Below are 21,841 nucleotides of genomic sequence, written 5' to 3' on the forward strand. Positions count from 1 at the left end.
CTTCCTCATAGTAGTTAGACCTGCGGATCAACCTAATTTCAAATACGTTTAGTAACAATAAAATTTAACCTGATCAAATCCCTTTTTTTTTTTTTTTTATAAGAAACGTAATTTACAAGCAGGTACGTACGTCTAGGGCACCTAGAACCTATTCTATCAAACTAGCCTTTCTCCAATTTTGCTTAACCTGCCTAAACTTTTAATGACTTAGCAACACGTGTATAAACCTACATCCAACGGCCTAAATTTATTTTCTTAAATTTTTACTTATTTATCTTTTTTTTTAATCCCTGCTGATGGAAAAAACAAGTCAGGGTCCCCCCCCCCCCAGGGTACCCTCTCTCTCTCCCCTTTCTGTTTCTTCTTCGCCAATTTCCCAGATCCTGTCTCTCCCAAGATGGGTTCATGGTGATTAATTAAGAGGCGAAGAAAGGAATGATAAGAGAGAGAAGCAACGAGCTAATTAATAGGTGGAGATTTTCAGAGTAAGGGAATAGCTAGCTAAAGAGAAAGCTCTCACTCTCATCTCAGTATCTCACTAAGAGAGCCAGAGAGAGAGAAGGCAAACTGGGCAAATTCTCCACCTCACTCTCTCCTTTGTAAAACTCTAGTTTCTTTCAATCTTTCTAATCGTTTTCCTCTGAAAGTCTCTTTCTATCATGCTCTCTCTTTCTCTCTCTCCTCTGTTGCTTTCTTTCTGAGGAGCAGCAAAATCAAACATTAGGGGTCATTCCCAATCGACCCATTCGACTGAAACTTCAATGGAAGAGGAAATCATTGTTCATCTCTCCTTTAATCCAGTGAAAATTCTTCCATCTAGGTCTGCCTAATCCCAACCACCAATAACCCTTTATCCTACTCCAATCCTAGTCGCCAAACTCGGCTAGCCATCAACTCTGCAGCTTCGCCAAACTTGGGTCGTGAGAGTGAAGGACAGAAGGAAAATAAAAACAGGAGAGAGAAATGGAAGGAAGATCCTCAACTTCTTGAAATTTCAGAGTGTTGTTTTTGTATTTGTGTCCTCCTTTTGGTTTTAAGGGTTGAGTGCATGGATATTAATTAGTCGAATCCTAGTTTAATAAGTCTTCATATCTGCTTAGATTTTTGAGTCTTTGTTAAATGATAATTTCAATATGTTAACATATTCTACTTGCTATTTATTGCTTTGTGTTACCTTTTCTTACTAATGTTTGTACAGTTCATTTGTGCAAGCATGACAGATGATATAAGAGGCTCTATTTTCAATAGAGGATGATGATGATTTGTCCAAGACCAAGAACTCCTTTGGGTGGATTAAAAGAGTCTCTGTCTTATATTGAGCAGGAAGTTATCTCCTAGTCAGGTCCGTGATTTGTCTGAGTTTATTTTTACCAGTTGGCTATACTTGTTTGAAATTGTTTTTGGTTAGGGTTCTATTTGTTGCTTGCTGCAATTAGTAGAGTTTTATGTTTGATTTTGTTTTGCTGGTGTTTTGGCTGTAGCATCACCTAAGTTATTTTTCTCTTACTGAAACTACACAAGTGTGAAAGTTTATCTAGTTAAATTTAGTGTGGTTATACTAATTCATAGTTTGATGCTTCTAGAATCTATCGAACATGGAGGTAAAGAAGCTCTTCAATCATTCCAATAGCTCAATGGAGGTAAAGAATCTGACGAAGTTCGTTGCCTTAAATCCAGAATCTAGTGAAGATGGAAGAAAAAAAGCTTTCCAATCACCAAGTATTCAGAGTTTGCACCTCAGTATATATACTTTGCCTATCAAAGATGAGCTTTTTGTATTTTAATTTTGAACATTGTTGAGATGTATGAAATTAGTGTAACATTTCTTTTATATAAGATTTATTCCTCTCTGACTTCTTGTACAACTTTTATAAAAAAAAAAAAAAAAAAGGCATGCATATAGATTTTTTTTTTTACACTAAAAACACTTTTGCGACGCCATTTTTGCTGTCACAAATGATTTTTGGCAACGGCAAAAAGCTTTGGTAGCAGTTGGTGGCGTTGCCAATGCTATTGGCGACGGTAATTGCGCCGTCGCAATAATATTGCGATGGCAAACGTTTGTCGTCGCTAATGCTCTTGTGATGGCTCAATTGCCGTCGTCAATAGCATTGGTGACACCACCATCCGCGACTGAAGCATTGTCGTCGTCAATGCTCTTTTGCGAAGGTAAAAGAGCATTTTGCTACGGCAAGGTGCTGTGGCGATTGCAATTTTTTTTTGTAGTGAGAGAAGGGAAATAGAAGGAGAAATTGTAGACCACTAGATCTAAAAATGAACACGTGTCGTCATTTGGTAGAAAGCTTAGGAAGCTCAGGTGATTAGCTTGCTTAGAAGAGGATCCTCTCTCTTTCTCCATACAGATGTGCAAGTATTTTTTTTAGAAAATTACATATAAGTGTCAATTTGAGACTTATATTAGTCATAAGGCCACCTAAATTTTTTTGTACATATAAGGCCACTTTAGGGCCCAAAACCATTAACTCATTTTTATGTTATATCTATTTTACCCTCAGCTGTCTCTTTCTTTCTCTACCATTTATCATTTCTGTTTCTGTTTCAATTAACCACTGATAGGAGAATTTTAATGCGATGTTTTAATAGTTATTTCCCCATATTTTGCTTAGTTATTTCCTTTACTTTATCATTTTTAATTTAGTTTCTATTTTCTAGGTACATTGGAATAAATGACAAGGAAATGAGCTGAAATGAAGAAATGGAGTTTTCCTGGTCCGACTAGGAATCCCAGTCAACGCAGGAATCCTGATGAGGCTAGGAAACCTGAAGGCACTAGGAGACCACATGACGTGGGAGATATTATGGGAGATTAAATCTGATTTTTGCATGGGAAATCAAGGAGATTACGTTGAGAAAATCAAGGGAGAATTTCAAGGGATTGTGCAACAAGAACCACAATCTCTCTCTCTCTCTTGCACGCAGACGAAGACAAACCTCTCTCTAGATCGCTGCAGAAGCTCTCTCTCTAAATCGCAGACGAAGCTCTCTCTCTCTCGTCGAATCAATCTCAATGTTCTCTCTCATCGAATCGATCTTAGCATTCTCTCTCTCATCGAATCGATCTCAGCGTTCTCTCTCTCTACACTCTGTAGTCCGTAAATTGCACACTCTCTAATTAATCATTGAGGTTTGATTCCATCTCTCTGCACTCTGTTTAGCTTGATTTATACTTTGATTTTCATCACTATGATTTCATTTTTATTTTTATTCGATCTCAGCTTTCTCTCTCTGCACTCTGTTTAGCTTGATTTGTAGTTCAATTTTCATTACTGTGATTTCATTTTTGTTTTGCTAAACCTAAATCATGCGTAGCTTATAGTTAAAGAAGCTGATTGTGCTATAGAAAAATGTACAGAGAAAGTTACTAATGCAGTATGTAATTGTTACTGATACAGTTAAGGAATGCAACTAACACATTGAAATAATTCTACGTCTAAGCACTACTACACAAAAACATTTAATGACGTTTGAATCAATGACGTCTTATGTGGCATGAATCAATGACAATTGAAAAATGTCATAGAAAGTATTTCCATGACATTTAGAAAACGTCATAGAAAAACTTTCTATGACGTTGGATAAACGCCATGAAAAGTATTTCCATGAAGTTTCATAAATGCCATCAAAACTATTTCCATGACGTTTATGAATAGCCATAAAAACTATTTCCATGACTGTTTTCAATTGTCATCTAAAGTGTCAAAGATGACGTTTATAGAGTGCCATAAAAATAGCTTTAGTGGCGGTTAGGAGTCGCCATGGAATAATTTCCATGATGTTTTTTAGTTGCCATAGAAATGTTTTCATGACGTTTTGTGAATGTCATTCTGTGTTTTCATGACGTTTAATGAATGCTATGCTCATATGTTCAATGACATTGACAAAGTGTCATAAAATAAATAAAATTTTGAAAAAAAAATTATTCAATTTATTTAATATTTAATTAAAAACAAATATTATATAAATCCATCATCAAATATATCAGACATTGTTATTGAATTCAAAGTACAAGATACTTATATATATATATATATATATATATATATATATATATATATATATATATATATATATATATATATATATATATATAGCTAGCTGCTTATAATGCCTTGTCCAAACAAGAGCTAGTTGCCTATACTATGTCAATTGTCACAAAGAATGTACTTAATCGGCCAAGCAACAGTACTTCCAAGTGCATCTTCCATAGTCACAAATTCGGGCTGACTTCGATAGAATACAACATCAGGCATGACAACTTCCTCAATAGCAATTCTATAACAATCAGGTCCAAGTTTGTAGCCATGCACTTTTGATTCTGGGTGAATATCAGAAATGTGTCCTCTAGCCACTACTTCACTTGTACCCTCCCAGTTTAGCAACTTGCATTTATCATTGATAGAAAGTTGGGTGCTATCTTGTCCTGACTACAAAATCCAAAATGGAATATACACAATCCAAAGTTAACAACAGTTTCAAAACATGTTCCAAAATGCAGAAATGTTACACAATCTCATAAACAATTAAACATGTTTCGGGGCTGGATACTATGAGGAGAAAGTTTAAACAATCTCATAATAGACCAAAGCAACATAACACAAAACCTCACCAAAGTAAAGCAACAACAATCTCAGAATAGCCAAAGCAACAGATCACATTTCACCAAAGCAACACATTTCACCAAAGCAACAGAACACAAAACCTCACCAAAGAAAAATACAAATTCCAGTAAATATTTAACTACCCAAATGTAAATGTACCTTAGAATTTCCAATACCAGGTTCACCATGTCCATGTCCATTCTAATTTATATATAAACAATGAGAACATTATATATATATAAGTGTAAATCTGATTCTAAGTAACAAAGTGGAATGCACCAAATTCTTACTTGTGGAGTACCAATAGGATCAGCATGCATATTTCCACCATCACCACCACCACCATGCCCATTTTGGCTCTTTCAAAACAATCACAAACAATTTTAGTTCGTATAATTACAGTATTCTAAACCACACTATGCATTAGCATAAAACTTACCATCTTTAAAATTATATCCTCCAGAATCTTTGTACGCTCACTCATTGCATCAATTTTATTCTCTAATGTTTGTTTCCATGAGCTACTTTCTAGTTGAGCATCTACCTTTGAAGGTGTAACCCCTGATCCCAGACCTCTAACACGACCAGGACGCTCCTTACCAAGAACCTGACTCAATATATCATATTTTACAGGAATATGACCTTCACTAGGCGGTTGCACATCAAGTTTAGCTTGTATCTCAATCTAAACAAATGAATGAAGAAAACATTAATAATACCATATGCATTCACAACTTTAGGAAAATTTTTTCATGGAGAATACTTACAATTTTGGCAGCCACATGTTCATTTTTTGACTTCTTCTGCTCGTGTCCTTTAATCCATAATTCTGCCCTACTCAATAATTTTCCAGAATTTTCCTTTTTCTGTAATATAAATAGAGATATATGTTAATAAATTCATGCTCCAATTTATGGTTATTACTATTTCAAAGATTATTATTCATTTATAGAATAGGGAAAAAGAAATGTCTCTAAACTTGTCTAATTTGACTTACATATTCATCTTCCAACCTTGCATAACCTTTTCGGCTCATTGTGTGTGTTAAAGTCTGTTTTGCTCTTATTTTTTTCATTTTCTCACTCTTTTCCTGCAAATCATCACACCATGCATATGCTCAAGTTACACATAAATCTTTGGTTCATTTTATTTGTTCCCTACATGTTATCAAGAAAAATAACTTACTTGCCATGACTCTGAACTACGTTCTGCCACGAACTCATCCCACTCTTTTTGTGGCACATCAGATGGCTTAAGAATGCTAAGTAGCCTTGTAGTTTCTAACTTAGTGCGTCTAGTATCTACAATTATCCTGATGTTAGTTGAGAGATCAGATTTCCAAGCTCTCTATAGCCTTCCCATTTGTAAGATAAATGTCTTATGAGTAAGATCCACCACATATTTTTGCTACATTTCAAAATATCAAACTATTATTAGTTAATCTAGAATAAAATATATAGTAAAGCAGAAAAAAAAAATGAGAAAACACATTACCATCAAAAGACCCCAGACGCTGTTCTTCGTTTTATCATCCACAGCATGCCAAGTTTGTATGTTGATCGGCACACTCTCTCTTACTAAAACCCCAACAGTTGAGCTAAACCTTTTTGAAAAATCCCCAACAGGTTGTCCTCTTTCATTCCACTCAACAGATTGTCGATTAGATTCTCCCGTTGGAATGACCTGCAATGTAGTTTTACCTCTTACAGCCTTTTTTCCATTGTTAGCAGGATCAAGAGTAAGCTCAAGTTCAGGATTTGATTCTGAACAATCATCTGACTGTCTAGCACGTGCATCTTCTGTATATCCTGTTCTACCTCTTTTTTTCACTGTTTCCATAGTCTATTTAACATGAAAAGAAAGTTAGAACTTAATATTACAAAATATATTACATCCACAGTACAACACAAAGACAATATGAAGAAGTAAGCCCAGAACATTGTAATTGAAACAAAAATGGCAAATATGATATATTAGTACAAAATATCTCTGATTCACAGTACATCACAGAGACATTAATTACAAAAAATTATCATTTACATGTACCACCCCTAGATACATAAGCGATCAGCTTTCATCACTATCCTCATTGTCTATGTGAAGTGCAGAGGCGTCTTCAGGAACATAAGATGTAAACACACTCTCATCAAAAATATCCAGATCATGAAAACCTCTTGGTGGTGCCTTTAATACCACATACCAACTTGAAGTTTCGTTATCTCTAGAGTAAAACACTTGTTGAGCATGTGATGCTAAAATGAATGGATCCTTTTTACTTAAACCTTCATGAAGATTAACTAAGGTGAATCCATCCACTTTCTTTACACCAGAAACAATGTTGGCCCAATCACAAAGAAATACAGCCAACCGAAATTTGTAGAAGTCCAAGATCAAAATGTCTTTAATAATACCATAATAATTGCATAAGGTATCTGCTTCTATATGTGCACCATAATCTTGCGTCAAAACATTACCTTCCATAGTATGAAAGCGTTTTCCATTAATAAGAAAACCAGTGTGGGACATTGCAGAACGCCGAGGCCCTTTTACAAGCAATGGGAATGTTTCAGACTTGAAACTAGTACTACCAGCTTCAAGTTTAATATGGAAAAAAAAAATTAATAACAAAAGTTTACATTTAAAAGCAAGAAAGACAATCAATACCCTAGAACACAAGAACCAGGTATCAATGTTTCAAACCTTAGCTTGTAACCATTCAACAAATGTCTCCGAATGCCTTTTCTCTAGCAGTTTTGTATCTTTTATCAATGTTGATCAGAGCACTTTAACTCTTCCTTATGAACCCTAATGAAAACATCAAGACAACTAATCATTATATTATATGAAAAGTTTTTGACCTTAAGATGAGTTACTTACTCAATATAGGGTACAACTTCTTCACAGTTAAGAAGTACACATAGATGAACAGCTTTATGCATAACATCAGTCAATTGTACAGATCACCCCTTTAGAAGTGTGGATCCTTCTATGATTGTCTCATCTTCAACTACAGCCACTACTAGAAATCTGTTCATTTACATCACATCATTTAAATCGGTCAGACTTGCACATGATGTAAAAAAGTAAGTTAACATCGTTTTAGAAAAATACCGATTTAAATGTATACCATTAACATCGGTTCTTAAAATGACCGGTGTTAAAAGTTTTGTTCGAAAATTTGCGGGAACCTATTTTTGCAAAAAGCACCAAGTCTTTTAAGTGAAATGAAGAAGCGGGTACTAAAACTCAAAACTTTCACACTTTGAAATAAAATTGCACCCAACCCCAAAACTGAAACAGAAAACCCTAATGTTAGTCTCGCTCGACTCCTTCATTCTGAACTCACCCCAAACTGGAACTCCTCCCAAACTCGACCTCCATTCTGGACCTTAAGCTCACTCAAACTCGCCGCCATTATTACCCTCATTTCTTCCTTCATCTACGTCCTTTCTCCCTCTCTAGTTTCACAGCTAGCTAGGTCACACAAATCGAGCCATGGCTCCTCCCAGTCTTCTCGGTCCTCCCGAGATCCACAAACCCTCACCCACCACCACCGCTCAGCCGCCACCCGAACCCGAATCCAAACCCCAAGGCCTGGAACTGGAAAGTCCGACAAGGAAGGCTTCCATATGGGGGCGTTTTGGCTCCACAAGCACCACCCCAAAACTCGCCTGCAACCTCGCGTCCTTCTCCGAGTTCGGTTACTTCAAGGACCTGCCGGAGATCATGTACCGACTTCTGGAGGGCGAGGACGTGAGGAAGAAATAGAAGGCGGAGTGGCGGGAGAGGAAATGCGCCGGAGGTAGGAAACGACGGGAATCCGAATCCGACAGCGAAACAAGGTCGAGGTCCGGGAAGAAGAGAATCAGAAGAAAGAGAGGAAAATGGAGAGAGAAGAAGACGACTCAGTGAGCGAGGTTCTCATAGATCGATTCAGACTCTCCACCATCTCTTTGTTTCTGGGTTTGTAGATTCCGGGTTCTTCCTGCTCTCTCTCAGTCTCTTTTGATTTTTATTTCTTTTTAGATCTCTGAAAGATTTTGTTCAAGATCTAAGAATTCACTTGTTTGTGATTGTTAGTGACACTGATATTGTTCTTTGTTTGATTTGAATTGACTGGGTTTACTTAGGTCTCTTTGGTTTGGAGACATGGAGGCCACGATGCCCATTTGCAAGACTGATACTCCAACTCTGGTGAGTGCCTATATTTTCCGAAGCTTATTTTGATTTGGGTCTGGGTTTTGAATGTATGGTTGTGTTCGGATTAGTTGGAATTTGATGTATATATAGAAGTTCACTACAGTTCTATTAGCATAACACTGGGAAAGCTTTCGTTTTGGTCGATTAGAGCTTGTTTTTGATTCGTGTATTTGAAATTTTTGAGCAGAAAGTTGGTTTCCAGGGTTCTTCAGTGAAGTAGATTAGAAGTACCTATTTTAATCTGGTCTCTTTTATTATTTATGTATGTATGCTGTGTTTTAGTTTAAGATATGGATGAGGTTTCGGTGATTGAATCGTATATATTCTTATCTACATTCATTTTTAGTTTTTGTTTCAATATTTTTAACCAGACTTTTCACTACAAAAAAAAATTCAAATTGCCACGGCGCTGTGCCGTCGCGGAAAGTGAAATTGCCGTCGTGAAAGACCAATGGCGACGGCTAGGCGACGGCAATTGCGCCGATGTCGTTGGGGGCGTCGCCATTGATATTAGCGACGGCTAATGCACCGTCGCAAGCTTATTAGCGACGGCAAAACGTTGCCGTCGCAAGCATTTTGCGACTAAAAAATGCCGTCGCAAATATCTATAGCGACGCCACCGACGGCTACCAAAGCTTTGCGACGGTGAAATTGCCGTCGCAAAATTTTATTTATGAATAAAAAAAATTCTGGCATGCAAATTGCATTGCCAGATTTTTTTTTTTTTTTTTTAATAAAAGATGTACAAAAAGGAATTAAACATATATTGAAAAGGGAATGTTACATTTTGATTTTTCTCATGAATGTTACAAAAGAAATGAAGCTCTTATACAAGAGTTTACAAGATAATACAAGGTACTTTTCTTCCTCTACTTCAAGAAAAGCTTTGCAGGGATCTTCCTCCATCTTCCTCAAGATATGTGTCCGTTTTCTATCTACATAGATAAGTGAAAAGTTTTCAGATAGAGAAACATAAATCAAGTGAAGAGAGGGAGGATGAGCATGAGACTTGGGACTACACTTACTGATATGAAAGTTCAGGCAAATTGATATTGAAATCCTCTGATTAATTACTTTATGAAAGCATAGATCCTAGTGTGGAGAAGTGTACATTTAAGTCAAATTTAGAGTGAAATTTGGAAAAGTGTACATTTGAGTGTAAATTTAGATCAACCAAGTAGATCTACCAAAAGTTTCGACTCACATTTTGGGCAATTTTCAGAATAAACAGCATCCCATATCCTTCTTGCTGATGGACAGACCAGCATAGCCAGTGTAACGTTCAGGGTTCAGTAGAAGGTTCACATATGTTATCTCATCTGCAGATCAGAAGTTAACAGAGTCAATCTCTGAACAACATGATTAAAAATCAGTTATTTACTCCAACTAGAGTAGCAGGAAATGGCAACAATACGTAGACAGGAATCATTACGGAGTGAAGTTAGGAAAGAGAAAAAAAAAACAAAGAAAAGAAATGAGAAACTAAAAGAAAGAGATATATTTACAATTCTAGTTGGAAGTTGCCTGAAGTGAAGATGCTCGATGGCTCATGTAGTGACAAGCAGCTTCTGAGGGTAGTACAGAACAAAAGCCAGTGTATCCTAAGTGGATCAAGAAGGTGAGTTTTTTTTTTTTCTAGTCAACTATAACATACAGCAGCAATACATAACTTACAATGACAAGAACCAAATCATACCATTCAGAACTGGTAGTTAGTGACATAAATTCCCATAGCTTGCTTTCTCATGGCAGATTGAATGTACTACGTGGACTGTTTACAAAAAAAAATATAATAATAATAATAAATAAAGTCTTTCATTAAGAGCAACCAAACAAAATAACAGATGGTACAAATTAGTATAACATGTAAACCAGTATAAGAAAAACATACCTGATTATGATCAGGAAATGGTATAATTGAAGCACAAACACTCAATATAAGTGACGAGTGAATTTTGCAATGAGCATAAGTGTCAGAATTTGCCTCCTCAGGATTGAGCCTTGCTTGTACAAGATCCTGGTACAAGTTTCACAATTGAACTTGTAAATACTCTCTATTTAAAAAATACAAGCCTTATTTTTGTTCCACCAAAGAGTACTACTTACATTAATTGTCATCTAAATCATAGTGGTCTCCTCTTCTTCAGTATCAATATATTCTATAAATCCTTTTGCTACAAGATCATGCCAACCACCGTCTTCATGGTGTTCCTGAAAAAAAAAGCCAAGAAGAAGAATGTAAGATTGGAGGGATGTAATCACTGAAGAAAAAGATGTTGAAGATTGCAGCTAGCTCATCCTCTGCTGCAATGCATGAATATCTTTCTTCTTTATAAGCAGCCTTTGCTTGTCCACAATGAATAATGGACGACTACAACGACTATAATCAGTATATATCCGCAATTCTTTCAGATGGATATCTTTTACAACCCCAACTTTAGTATTGACATCCACCTACACATGCATGACATTTACATGAGAATTTCACAAGTCGAGAATGGTCTAAATTCGTCATGCATGCAATTAGGAAGATTGGGACAGTTAAGAACAATGCACAAGAATATGAAGATAGAAAAGAGATGAGGAAATGGTGCAACCTGTCGAAGCTAAGATAACAATACAGCTAATGTTTTGAGTCTTAACTATTGAAGTTTAAGTGTTGTTTTGGCACCATACCTACCTAAATTATATGTTCAAGAAACAAAAACAAAAGGGTCACTCACCCGCCTTAGCTTCCTTAATGTTCTCACCAACATTTCAGGATCACGATGTATGCCAATTACCCAGCAGCCATTAACAAAAATCTGTGTGGCTTGGGGAATAACAGTAGGGAAAAAAATCCTACAATAAAGATACAAATATAAGTGTCAACAGAAAGAATGGAGGGCACAGAGAAAGCCAGCATCGACAATATAGTAGTGCATACCTCAAAATTTTATGTACCTCGTTCTTCTAAAAATTCTAAGATTGGATATGCAGCTGATCCCACAGTTATGTAGACCATCAATGCCTGGTGTAACAGATAAGAATTTAAGTGTCACCTACGAAAACAGATCCTTTCACATTCAGAAGTTTTAAAGTACAATACTTTGCTGCCCTTCAAGTGTCTCAGCGAGACACATCATTCTTCACTGTGAATTGTGCAACTGCGGGGGTTTGGCCAATTTCCCTAATAAAAGAAAGCTCCATTCAAGGGAAATAAGACGCAATAACAAGCCACAAAATATAAGCATATGTATATACCAGAAAAACAAGTATTTTTACCTTCAAAGAACAAACGTAAACAATAATGCTAAAATTATCCCCTGCAAGGACACTTCAATCGAGTAAAATGCCAACTTCAGCAACATCAAACATTGCAGCCCAAAAATTTCAATTTTTGCTTGTACTATTCCTAGATATTGAACAACAATTTGACTTCAAATTGATGAAAAGAGAACAGACGGAATCATTATATATGCAGTATTTTTCTACAACTTCACGCAAATCAAATCCTCACATAACACATCAAAAACGTAAATAATTGGATTTGATAGCAAAACATTGGGAGCAAATGTTAAAATTCACAGAATACAAACCCTATGTGTACGATTTGATAAGCTAAACAGATCGATACATAGTGATATACTATGTTAGTTCAGTTTAGTTAATCTGTACAAAATGGAAGTCTAGTTATCTAGAAATATTAACTTGTATTATAAGTATATTATATAACAATGCAAGTCTGATGACATTTGCTCATTTGTTTACTACACACAGAAGAAAATACAGAATGACTGCACTCATCCTCAAATTCCCAAATTTCCAGAAATACTGAACTGCATCCATGAAGTGCAATAAATTTCTCCCCAGGAAACAAAGGACCAATAGCACCAACAATTCTGTTGAAACACTGATCCATCATATTTGTATTCAAAACCTAGCTGATATCAGAAAACTATATTTTCAAATCATGCAACATGCAACTTCTCCAATTTTGTTACTTTAGATTTCTTAAAGAATAAGATAATATATGCATAACTTTTCGATCAAACTTTGTTTACTTACTGGCAGAGTGTAGGTAGTACCATCACAAATCATAAAACATAGAATTACAATTCCTCTTGAGTTGAAAAGGCTTTCTCTTGAATTACAAATCAAGCATATATAAATCGAGGTATCAAAAAGGATGAGGAATCTTAAACAATGAAGGTAAAGCATGAGCATCTCCTCCGTTTTTGCATAATTCTGTCATAACAAAAGCTCAAACAGTTCATATACGCAAATAACCAATTGCCAATCACTACATCATCTTACATTATATCGTCTATAATACCTTAGCATAGTAATCTGTCCAAAATCTGCAAGCAATCTGATGCCCACCCAAATCAAAAGCCTTGAACTTGATTTTCCCAATGCTCAACTTCTCAAATGTCAGATACTGAGTTGGTTAGTGCTGAACTAATCTCTGCAATCAATACCCAGAATTAGAAAATCAAATACTCGTCTTAAGCTCAATTCCTATTCAATCATTTTCAGTTTATACTCTGATCCTACCTATTCTCTCTGAAACAGAGGTTCTATAACATGAGAAAATCATAAGGGAAAACGATTCAAGTGAAGCTCAAATCTTTTAATCAATTCTATGCTTATGGTTGAACACCACACAGAAATTGTATAACAACTCTCAAAATTGTTCAGTTACCCAGCAATCAAATAGACCCATATTGAAATCAAAACCAGAGAAACTGAGAAAGGCAGCGAACAACTTACCAAGCTTGAAGATTTTTGAATCGAACCAAGAGTCCAAGAGCAAGACCAGTTGACCAAAAGCTCGAGACTTCAATTGAAAACCCAGAAATCCATGATAGAGTGAGAACCCAGATAGATCGATTGAAAAAAATAATAAACCCAGAAATTCAACTTACCAAATTCCAATATCTTCAACCCAGAAATCCATGAGGGAGTGAGTCAGTCAAGGAGAGAGCCAAAGAGATCGTGCGTCCACGGAACTACGCCAAAATCCGAATGGAACTCAGCCGCGATTTCTTCTCCCGCTACAAGGGATGCATGGTTTTGAGCAAACCCAAGATGTCCTTGACATTCATTCTGATTTTCCCCAAAAATCAAGGGTTTTCTTTTTTCGTTGTGAAATTGGATGCACAGAGAATAGTCGTGATAAAGGATGGGGGGGGGGGGGGAGATTGGAGGCTTTAGCAAACCAGAGTGAAAGGGGAATTCGCAGTGAAACCCAGCCAACGAAATTGAAGCATGTTAGTTGACTAGAGTTCAACAATAATGGATCGAGAAAATTAATTGAAATACACAAACAAGAATAAGCCCTGGATCTGGATCCAGATCAACCCAATGGCAACCAAGTTCTTCGAACCTCAATTTGGTGAGTTGGAACAAGAACGGAGAAAAGGATATAGAGGGTTGTGGGAGAGGAGGAGGGTTGAAGAAAATGAGGCTTTTTTGATTCGAAATCAGATTTTCTTAAAAGAATCCCGTAGCATCGTAGCCTTCTTAAGTTCTTATGCGACGGCATGTATGTTGCAGTGGCAAACTTTTCATACCTTGCGACAGCTGATCTTTGCCGAAGCCAACTTCTAATCTTTAGCTACCCCCATGCGACGGCATATCTACTCGGTCGTAAGACGTGCGACGGTGTAGCTTTGCTGAAGCAAAATGCCAGTCTTTGGCGACGGCAAAAGTGTGCCGACACAAACTTCCGAAGCTAATGTAATTCTTTTTTGTAGTGTTTGATGTGTGTGAAACACTGTTCTCAGAGATATTGTTTTGGGTGGTGAGTTTACATTGAATTAGGCTTGTCTTGAAAGTATGTTCATTTATCTGCGATCCACATTTGTAGAGATGGGTGAAGTAGTCAAGGTAGTGGTTCTGGAGTCTGTTCTAAAGAAGAGGAAGAGAGAGGAGGAACGGGCCTTGGCAAAGACGCAGGGGCTTGAAGCCACCAAGAAAAAGAATGCTGAGAATAGGAAGCTTATTTACAACAAATCCAAACAGTACACCAAGGTGTACGCGGAGAAGGTACATCTTGTTTGGTTTATTATATTAATTTTCACTCTAGCTGCTTTTTTGATTTGCCCTTTATGTTTATTCTAGATGTTAACATACTGCTTGTGTGCATTATATAGGACAATGAGTTGGTCCGGTTGTGCACCGTCCTTCATCATAACCTGACAAAGTTCCTCCCTTACACTGGATGGGATGAAACCCTTCATCATCCTAATCCACTTTGTGCACCGTCCATCATCATTTGAGCTTATCTTAAGGGCTTTACATTATCCATATTAATACCTTGTTAAGTATTAAAGAATCTACCCATGCTAATGTTTTTCTTTTGGACAACTTCTTGTTACTGGCTTTGATGGTGAACTAATTAATTGAAACTTTCACTTCTAGAGATTTAGTTCAATTTTACCTTTTCATTAAAAGTTCAAGAACTGATTGTTTTTTTTATTTTTTGTTGGCTTATAGGTAGACACGGGAACAAACTAAAATTGTATGACACATGCAACACGGCTCTTTTTATACCAACTCATTGGTACTTGGGGTCAACTTCTCTTTCTGAAGCCTTGGAAAGAGTTCAGGTTGTGGTACGACAAACATAAGATTTTGGTATGTACTGCTGTTTACTTTTCTATATGTAATTGCTGTCATTTTGGCTTTAGTAACTTCTCCTTTGCCTTCACCAATTATGTCTCTGTACGTTAATTTATATATTGAATTTGATGGGTTTGCATAGACTCTAAGATGGACACTTATGGGTGGATTGGTCTTGCCTTCATTATCCTTTTTGCACAACTAGCAGTACGTGGATGCTGTGATATGACTATATGTAGATTATTATGATGTTGACATGGGGTGGCATTTAATACCTTAAAGAGGTTCAATCTTAATGTTGCAAATGTTTGCTCTAGTTGGGTGGTGAAGTCCCCTCCCTGCTGACATTGGGTTGATATGCTATTGCTAGAGTATTATTAGTGTGCGCGTCCTCCCTTTTAGCAGAAATCTGTATTGATGAGTTTTTTTTTTTTTTTGTATTTTCATGTTGTTTAATAAGGCTATTGCAAATGGCAGGGAAGCACCAACTTAGAGTCTATCCAAATTATAAAGAAACCTGGGGGATAACTCAAGGATTCCTTTTTGAATGAAGGGTAAGAAAAAAAGTGGGTTTGAGCTTACAATCTCTTTGCCAGATCTGATTATTCTGGTTTTGCAATGTAGTTAATTGTGAAGATCTTTCTTTCCATTGTGTTCAATTATTGGCACTGCCCACAAGCTGTGAGGGTTCTTATTTGTAGGGCACTTGACTTCTAGTTTGCTGTTTTTCTAGATGTATTCTTGACAAGAAAATAGGTCTCGGTCAGCCTAAATAAACATTACATTCTTTCCTTTCAGGTGCTGAATGCTGCATTGGATGTTTGCGTACCAGTTTTTAGTGGGAATGCTCTTTTATATCATAATCGTGTCGGGTACATCAAGATATTGGATAATTCAGGTGCTGATTGTAGCTTCTTGTTCATATGTTTCTGGGCCAGCCTTTGTAGGTTTGAGGTTTTATTTTGTGAATTATGTTGGATTATAATTTTGGATAGAAAATTAATGGAATGCCCAAATTTTTGGATGATAAGAAATGTATTTCTTTTCTCAGCAGTAGCTAGATGCAAACTTTGCACATCATGCTTGTCAAAATGAAGTGATGTATATAAAAGAATAACAAAACAGCAATGCCAAGGAAAACGAAGTCAATTGAGAGATTAGAAATCAGTACCAAATTAAAAATCGATGTCTCATGATTACCAACATATCGAAATGCGCCCACAAAATCGATGTACCCTAAACCAATGCACATCGATTTGAAAAATAGAAGTGATGTCTACAAACAAGCAACACATCAGTTTATTTGAAAAGAAATGATGTACGACAAACCAGTAAACATCGTTTCACATAAAAAAAAGTGATGTACACAAAACCACTAAACATCGTTTCAACCAACAAAAAGCGATGTTCCTAGGAAAATAACACATCATTCTTAATAGACTAACCGATGTTGCCTAAAGGCATATACATCGTTCTCAAGAGAATAAGGCGGCAAGATTCACGTAAAAATGGACACGAACAAACAAAATTTTTTGGAGACTGATGTCTACGAGAGTATTAGACATCATTTCTGAAATTGTAATCGATTTAAATGTTCTCTTAGGTATTGTTCGAGATATACTTTATTAAGCATAAAATGTGAAAATATGAAGAATTAAATATAGTTAACATATAAGATTATGATGATTATAACGATTATACATCGATTTGTGTTTTAGAATCGATGTTGGTCGTTGTCTGGGACATCGGTTAAAAACGCGCTTATACTGATGTCTGCATCTTTTACATCAGCCACTAAGAGATCGGTCAGAATTTAGTTTTACATCGGTTCTAGACTGATGTAAATGAACAGAAATCTAGTAGTGAGCATTGCGTTTTCGTTTACTACTAAACACAGCAACTTGTTTCATGTATCGACCACAAAACCTAACACACTCATCTGCTAAATATTTTTCTGCAATACTTCCTTCAGGAAATGCACGATTCTTAACATAATCTTTAAGAACCTTCATGTATCTAAAAATGTAAACAAAATAAACAATTAACAGAAGAAGAAAGAGACATCACTAGAAAACAGAATATTAACAGCACAATACCTCTCAAAAGGGTATATCCACCTATAATGCACTGGACCACATAATTTTGCTTCTCTTCCTATGTGAATTGTAAGGTGAATCATTATGTCAAAAAAACGATGGAGGGAAGTACCTTTCCAACAAACAGAGAGTCTCGATAATCTCATCTTCCAACTCTTCTAATCTTTTTTTATCAAGTACTCTTTGACACAACTCATGAAAAAATGATGAGAGACGAAATATTGCTTTTCTAATACCTACAGGTAAAAGTCCTTTCACAGCAACAGACAATAGCTGCTGCATCATCATGTGTTGGTCATGGGACTTGAGACCAAGTATTTTACATTCTTTCAACTTGATACAATTCCCAATATTTGAGCAATATCCATCAGGAAACCTCTACATAAATAGCCTCCAACAGAATTTCGGCTTCTCATCTTTTGTTAAAGTGTAAGGTTCTGATGGTTCCAGCTTATCCTTTCGTTCTTCTAATGGAACTTCATCCATAAGTTCCAGCAACTCTAGATCTCTACGTGACTCTAACCCAATTTTAGATTTCCCCTCCACATCTAAGATAGTTTCTAATACACTCTCACACACATTCTTTTCAATATGCATTACATCCAAATTATGACACAGAGGCAATTCCTATATAGTATCAAACAAAAAACATATCATAATAAAATTCAATATTCTATTGAGAAATAAATGAAGTAATTATTTAGAAATTCAATGGTGAAAATTAATACTAACCTCCCAATATGGCAAATAAAAAAATATTGACTTCTTTTTCAACAATTTAGATGGGTCACCTTTCTTTAATTTCTTCTCTGATTTTTTTTTCTTCCCCCACTTGTTTATGAACCCAGATAAAGCATGAACTATAGCTCTCCCTGTAAATATTTTAGGCCGCAGCCGTTTTTCTTTTCTTCCATTGAACCACTTGTGTTTAGAACGTAAGACATGGTTTGATGGAAGAAATCGTCTATGATCCATGTATACCGTCTTTTTTGCAAGTGGTAACCATTGAGAGCATGTATTAGGACCACATATAGGACAAGCAAATTCTCCTTTTGTAGTTAACCCGGCTAAATTTCCATAAGCTGGAAAATCATTGATTGTCCACAACAAGATAGCTCTGAGGTTAAACGTGGCTTTATTATAGGCATCATACATCTCCACGCCATTATTCCATAGCTCTTTCAAGTCATCTAAAAGTGGCTGCAAATATATGTCAATGTCGTTTCCTGGTTGTCTAGGGCCTGGAATGAGTAAACTTAGCATTAAGTTTTCGGATGACATACACACATTTGGTGGAAGATTGTATATGACTAGGATCACCGGCCAAGTACTATATATATGTGGAGCTAAGGTTACTAAATGGATTGAACCCATCAGTTGCAAGTCCAAATCTCAAATTTCTTGGATCAGAAGCAAAACTAGGCCATTTTTTATCTATGGTACTCCAACTAATTGAGTCGACTGGATGACGCATCTTGCCATCTTGACTGTGATGAGTGGAGTGCCATGTTAATTGCTCTCCTAATTCTGGTGAAAGAAACATCCTTTGAATTCTTGGAAGTATAGGAAAGTAGCGCAAGACTTTTGCAGGCACTCCCTTTTTTATCTTCTTAGTGCGTGGGTTTACTTTCCACCTCGAAGAATCACGTACATTTAGGACATGTTTCTAAGTGCTCATACTCTTTCCTGAACAAGCAACAATCATTGATGCATGCATGAATCTTCTCGTACCCCAAATCAAAATCTTTAAGGGTTTTTTTACCATGTATAAAGACTCAGGGAAGTTGTTTTCATCTGGCAGCATATTTTTGAATTCCTTCAGGAAGTCATCAAAGCCAGAATTGGAAAGACCAGATGCGGCTTTCAATTTGTACAAGTTTAAGGTGGCTGATAGCTTTGTGTATTTTGTACAACCTGGGTATAGAGGAACTTCAGCCTCCATAATCTTCTTTTTGTACTTATCTTCTATATTTGTACAAGATGCACTTGCAACGCCATCAGGAAACTGAAAGCAGGCATCTTTATACATCTGATGCGCTTCTGGCATTTCATAATCCTCATCAAGGTGAGGTGACATTACATAATCATTAACTTGTACAGATGTGCTAGGCTCACCGTGGGCGACCCAAACTTTATATTTAGGATCAAAGCCGTATTTGATCAAATGTAAGAACAAGTCATCATCAGTTTGTGGGCTACAGTTTCCACAAACAGCACAAGGACATATGACCATGTCAGGATTCCTTGCATACTTCTTAGAGTTTAAGATAAATTCCTTAACTTTTGCTTTGTACTCAGAACTATTTGGTGACCATTTTATCCAGCTCTTATCCATGCTAAACTAGAAAGACATTACACCTAAACAAATTTGTAAATCCAAACAAATTATAAACTAATTAACTAAAGAATAACTATATCAAGAGTTATGATCAGTTTAAATTTCACCACATCTCATCAAAAACTGAATTCTATTGCTAACACAAAACTCAATCTTCACAGCCAAAGAAAGTAATTCAAACCAATATGGAAAAGAAATGAGGAGAAAAGTAATATGCATAACTCAAACTCAATCTGGACAGACAATAGGTAGATAATAAATACATCGTCCAATACAAATTAATGAAAACTTACAGTTTTTTTAAGCCTTTCGCCGACAGAGGATAATGTAGATATGCAGTACTTAATCAACCAATGAAGGAATCGAATTACGAAATAGAGCGAGAGGGGAGAGAATCCAGAGAGTTTGTGTTTTCTATATCCTGTGATTGCAAAACCATAATTAGGAGGGACTATAATAACAAGCAGCTACAGCTGGAAATAAAAAAAAAAACCTGAGTTATTATCTCCAACCAACCCAAAAAAAAAGAAAAGACACGTATGATCTGATCAAGATATGAACCGATCACAAATATATGTATATAAATATGTATATATAGATATGGGGCAGTGCAGATTTGAACTTGTCAACTAAATAAACCATGATCACCATAAAGTCAAAAAGAAACTGAACTAAAGGCAATGGAAAAAATGAAGATAATGAGAAGTGTAAGTAAGGATTCCAGCAAACCCCATACATATATATCTAGTTGATAAAAGACAAGATATAGTTGCAGCTGTGAATCCTCAAAATGTGGGCCTTTATCTCAGATTTTACGGAGAGAAGCTAGCTAGGAGAATATATAAATATAATAGAATATTGAAGTTAAAATTGGGAAACTCCACGCAAACTTCATCACATTCTCGAAAAAGAACACTTTATACATGGCATATTGAACAGGTTACTTATGTTTGTGTGCAAGGAAGGTACAAATAAGTTGACATTATATAATGCCCATGCATAACCAAATCAAATGACCTCAAGAGGTGCTCGATTTTCCAAAAGGCCTCTATATATTGTACACTTAACCCTTCCTGACCATTTTGGGAGTTTTGAAATGTCATGGAATGGATTCATGATTTCAAATGGTCATATTGCATAACCAACAAACAGTTTACGGTATGCAATCCTTCTTTATATCATGTTATATGTTCTTGCTCCTTCACTGGTTTTTAGCATAGCATATTCAGGTAAGTAACCTTTTCATACACTCATACCGCATTCTTGCAGTGAACCACATAAAATTTTCAAAGCTTAAACTAAAATTCTGTACTTGGAAAGCAAAGAAGCATTCGAAATCACAAAATTTGCAAGGTAAGTTTAAGCATACCAGATATGGTTTGCCTTCCAAGGTGCAGTTAATGACAATCTAATCATATGGAATTGCCAAGACTTGGTGTACAAGAGCATACTGAAGCAACCAGCTCACAAGTGCCCGTTTCCTATCTTCCAGACGTACAAATCTAGCAATGACAAATATAATGATAAGTCGGAAAGAGCCACAATTGTTCCAAAAACTCTAATACATTGAAAACAGTAGTAGTTGATACAATTCGAAGACCACATGTATGTTCTCAAACAAGCTTGTGTATATCAATACAAAAAAAAAATAATATACACAAGTTTGGTCAAATCTTCAGTCTAATCATAAGATCAAGTATAAGTAAGTATTCACATAAGATCAAGGGAAATCGACAAGTCTGATTACCATACTTTACAAGTCTACTATGAACAACATTAGTTTCCAATCAAAATTAATGAAATTTACAGCAGAATATGTCTAGCTTGTTTATAAATTAGGAAACAAAGGTATAACCTTCAGCAGATTGGTTTATAAGATGACATGTACAGTAACTTCTTAACCCTCTATATATAAAGTATCTCATTAGACAAAGATATAAAAGAATAACATGTCTAGAGGATAGACAGGCACAAAACTAATT

The 21,841-nt window shown here is 36.0% G+C and overlaps 2 long non-coding RNA genes across 7 annotated transcripts; one reads left to right on the forward strand and one right to left on the reverse strand.

Moving 5' to 3' along the window:
• Window positions 1–331: 331 nt before the first annotated feature.
• On the forward strand, window positions 332–19,730 carry LOC133738324 (uncharacterized). Of its 3 annotated transcripts, XR_009860060.1 has the most exons (4): window positions 332–1,342; window positions 1,584–1,740; window positions 2,941–3,145; window positions 19,323–19,730. It is a non-coding gene; the product is annotated as an uncharacterized LOC133738324 (long non-coding RNA). The 3 variants fall into 3 exon arrangements; XR_009860061.1 differs by lacking the exon at window positions 19,323–19,730 and having other exon boundaries at window positions 2,941–3,193; XR_009860059.1 differs by lacking the exons at window positions 2,941–3,145; window positions 19,323–19,730 and having other exon boundaries at window positions 1,584–1,853.
• On the reverse strand, window positions 9,563–14,394 carry LOC133738309 (uncharacterized). 4 transcript variants are annotated; one of them, XR_009860056.1, is made up of 14 exons: window positions 13,727–14,394; window positions 13,572–13,638; window positions 13,135–13,266; window positions 12,084–12,213; window positions 11,908–11,988; window positions 11,746–11,829; window positions 11,543–11,660; window positions 10,926–11,030; window positions 10,711–10,836; window positions 10,516–10,590; window positions 10,325–10,420; window positions 10,024–10,138; window positions 9,845–9,911; window positions 9,563–9,754 (listed from the first exon to the last, which is right to left on the reverse strand). It is a non-coding gene; the product is annotated as an uncharacterized LOC133738309 (long non-coding RNA). The 4 variants fall into 4 exon arrangements; XR_009860055.1 differs by having other exon boundaries at window positions 11,908–12,213; XR_009860058.1 differs by lacking the exon at window positions 9,845–9,911 and having other exon boundaries at window positions 9,563–9,750; window positions 11,908–12,213.
• Window positions 19,731–21,841: the final 2,111 nt, after the last annotated feature.

This window comes from Rosa rugosa, chromosome 1 (assembly GCF_958449725.1).
Source record: "Rosa rugosa chromosome 1, drRosRugo1.1, whole genome shotgun sequence".
In the NCBI taxonomy this organism is placed as follows: Eukaryota; Viridiplantae; Streptophyta; class Magnoliopsida; order Rosales; family Rosaceae; genus Rosa; species Rosa rugosa.